Source organism: Mus caroli, chromosome X, assembly GCF_900094665.2.
Source record: "Mus caroli chromosome X, CAROLI_EIJ_v1.1, whole genome shotgun sequence".
Taxonomy (NCBI): Eukaryota; Metazoa; Chordata; class Mammalia; order Rodentia; family Muridae; genus Mus; species Mus caroli.
In genome coordinates this window covers 4,761,151-4,765,195 of record NC_034589.1, presented here as the reverse complement: position 1 = coordinate 4,765,195, position 4,045 = coordinate 4,761,151, and the positions used below count along the sequence as shown (strand labels likewise).

The following is a 4,045-nucleotide window of genomic DNA, read 5'->3' as shown; positions in this document are numbered from 1 at the left end:
TGGCACTACCAAACCCCACCTGATTTTCCAAGAGGGAGTTGGCAGCGGATGACTAGGAGGCGCCCAAACACACTGCTAGAGTCCTGTTAATACCTAGAGGCTTTCAGGTGAGCCATTTCTATGCTTTGGTGACAATCATTACAATATCTGCATCTGACCCATTATGCAAAATGTGCTGCTTCATGCTACGATAAAATAGAAGGGAAAGAACGTTTGGGGAAAGTTTAAAAAAAAAATAGCTAGCTCAGCAGATGACCAGAATTATGGAAGTAACAGAGCCTGAACCTGGCACTGGCACATACTATGCCCTCACTAAATGTTTGTTGACTAAACAACGGTACTGCAGCCTGGCCACAGAAACAGAACTTCATCCCTGTTTTCAGGTCTTGATGCAAATGTTCTTGGCTCTCCTTGCTGAAGCCTGGCTTTCATTCCAAGGTCAACCCTGACTGTCAGATCTTAAATGTCAGCACAAATGATTTGTGATTACCTTAGAAACTGAGATGTGGGCCAGGAGCTTGCTCTTCAAGTGACTTTGGCCCAGATGATATCAAATGAATTAGTGCCCTCAGTCTCAATGGAACCTTCTGGTAGCAACAACTTCCCATGCTATGGCAGGAGTAAATTTACACAATGCCCTGCATCCAAGCAACAGCTTACATGTGTGTCCACCTTTTTCTCATTGCCCTATACAAGATTTCAAATGCAGCATTTTTTTTTGAACTAACAAGCAACAAAAAGAAGGACTCTTTTTAAAGTGTTCTCCTGGCAGCCTCTTTTGACCTATGCATAGCATTCGGCTTAATGTACATGAGCAATAGATTTAAATGGTAAGAAGGTCGTACAGTGTCAGTTTAGCCCACAAAGTAGGCATGGGAACCTGCAGACAAATTGCAGCCAAGATTCTGGCCAAATGAGATTGTAAGATGGGCATGCCAATTCCAGAGAATGTATATTTTCTGGATTTATAATACAATTTGGAAAAATGAGAGATCCTGTCATTACAAATTCAATATAGTTCAGGAGATTGGGTAAGGAAGGAGGGAAGTGGGAGTATCTTCGGGCAATTTATCAAACTCAGTGTCCCTAATGCTCTCCTTGTGCAACCAAGAGTAATCACAGTAGCTTCCAAGAACATGTTTGCAATCTTAGGAAGCAACCAAATAATGTCCATTCAACAATTATGCATTTATAAGTTATCTTTAGCTACTGAAAAGAAGGGTGGGCAGGACAAGAGTTCACAAGGAAAGTATTAGGGTAAAAGTCTGCATAAAGGGTTTGCCTGGGTAATTAAAAAGAAACAAAACTCCAGACTCTACGGACAGACAGCAAAGAAAAGGACCTCTCAAATAGGCCTAGCAACAATGGCCACTCAGGCAGGGATGCATTCAGAATTCTAGACACAAACTGATCCCGAATGAAACTCATTTTAAGTTCTCTCCTATTATGTGAAAAACAAGCAAACAAATAAACACACAGAAAAGTTGACCAAACTGTACAGGAAACCCTCCCCTACCCGATGACTAGGTTATGAAATGGACATTCAATTTCTTGGCCATCCATCAGTCCATGTTATATTGAGGAGAGTTCCAAAGTGATTTGCAGGCACAAATTTACTTCCCCTCAAATACATCTGTATGCATACCACTAACTGAAGTTCAATATTGGCTTATGGCAGTTTTGTCTCTTGAGGTTAAATTAACATACAATTAAACATATGCTCTCCCATACATCTTAAGTTTGCCAGTTGGTATAATCAAACAAAGATATAAAACTAACTGGTCAACCCAAATCCTTATCAAAATAAAGGCTATCAGTCAGAAAGTTGCCATATCCCTATCCAGTAAATCTCTGTCCCTAACCATCAGAGTTCATTACTTTTCTATTTTTTTTCTACTGCAGGATAGTTTTATAAGTTCAAAACTGACCTGTGTTATCACTGCACATCATTCTTATGCAAAATCTCTATTGTTCACATGGCTATTTTCACAATTTATTTATACTGTTGTATTTATCAGTAACTCGTCCCTTCTTATTGTTGAATTGTGTTCTATTGTTCGATCTGTCAGAGTTAATTTGTAGATTTACCCATGGTCTGATTTTCCAGTTGTTTTCTTTTGGTCTATAATGAACAGGTTTGGATTGATGGAACTGTATTGATTTATAGGTATAAGTAAAACAAGCCTATCAACTCATATTTTACTTTTTCTACTATCATGTGGTAAACACTGTCAAGTGGCATTTGTTAATTTCAAAATTTTTATTATTATTTTGTGTGTGCATCACGGGTGTGTATTGCCCCAGAGTATGTATGTATGTATGTATATATATATATATATATATATATATATATATATATATCAAGATCAGAAAAGAACTTTGTGGAATCTCTTCGTCCAGCTTTTTCTAGATTCTTGGGATGAAACTCAGGTCACTGAGCCATCTGGTCAACCCTCAAGTGACATGTTTTAAGTATCAGACCTTAGACTTGAAATCCCTAAAAATCTACAGTCTCATCTGTTTCATATTCAACTTGTATATAGGTTGTATTGCTTCATAAAGAAATAAAATAAAGCTCATTTCATAAGGGGAAATGATTTGTTCTTGTTCTCACCTGAGATGGAAGATTTTATACACACACACACACACATATATATATATATGTCTTATCCTTCCCAAGGAAAATAATCTTAATGTCTTAAATGCAAGCCCAGCATCCATGAGATCACAGTTTTCCATTTTCTTCTGCAAGAGTCTTCTGTTCTCTCAAAAATATGTGTGATGGCAGTACATTTAGCTCCATAAAGACAGTGCCAGGGCAAGCGAGAGGTGGATGGGCACTGGGCGACTCAGTGCCTTGTGCAGGAAAATCAACTAAACATGTGCAAAGAAGATCCTAAGAAGCCGAGAGGCAAAATGTCATCATATGCATTCTTTGTGCAAACTTGCCGGGAGGAGCACAAGAAGAAGCACCCGGATGCTTCTGTCAACTTCCCAGAGTTCTCCAATAAGTGCTCAGAGAGGTGGAAGACCATGTCTGCTAAAGAAAAGGGGAAATTGGAAGATATGGCAAAGGCTGACAAGGCTCGTTATGAAAGAGAAAGGAAAACCTACATCCTCCCCCCAAAGGGGAGACCAAAAAGAAGTTCAAGAACCCCACTGCACCGAAGAGGCCTCCTTCGGCCTTCTTCTTGNTCTGTTCTGAGTATGGCCCCAAAATCAAAGGCGAGCATCCTGGCTTATCCATTGGTGATNTTGCAAAGAAACTAGGAGAGATGTGGAACAACACTGCAGCAGATGACAAGCAGCCCTATGAGAAGAAGGCTGCCAAGCTGAAGGAGAAGTACGAGAAGGATATTGCTGCCTACAGAGCTAAAGGAAAACCTGATGCAACAAAAAAGGGGGTGGTCAAGGCTGAAAAGAGCAAGAAAAAGAAGGAAGAGGAAGATGAGGAGGAGGATGAAGAGGATGAGGAAGAGCAGGAAGAATAGGAAGATGATGAAGAAGATAATGAATAATTTGGATCTAGCACAGTTTTTTTCTTACCTATAAAGCATTTAACCCCCTTACACAACTCACTCCTTTTAACGAAAACAAAAATGTAAAAAAAGAAATATGTGTGGTTAAGAGCATGTACTTACTGTTCATGTAAAGAATCTGGTTCAGTCCCCAGTATCACAACAGATGGCTTACAACTGCCTTTAACTCCAGTTCCAGGAGCTCCAGTGCTCTCTGGCCTTAGTTGGCACCTGTATACATATGATACACATATACTCATTGCATGTACACAGACATTAATCAAACGTAAATAAATAAATCTGAGAAAATAAATGAAATATGCTTGGTGTGAATATGTACACCTGTAATCACAGCACCTGGAAGATAGGAGTAAGAGCATCGTGAGTCAGGGCCAGCCTTGGCTACCCAGCAAGTTCCAGGCCATCCTAAACTACATGGGAAGGCACTCTTAAAAACTAAAACCAGGGCTGGGAGGAAAGCTCAGCAGAAAGGGGCTCTTGCTGCAAGCTCGTCAGTCTAAGTTCAA

General features: G+C 39.8%; 1 pseudogene; it reads left to right on the top strand.

The window, feature by feature from the left end:
• Positions 1-2,867: 2,867 nt before the first annotated feature.
• On the top strand, positions 2,868-3,518 carry LOC110287229 (annotated as a pseudogene).
• The last annotated feature ends 527 nt before the right edge of the window (positions 3,519-4,045 follow it).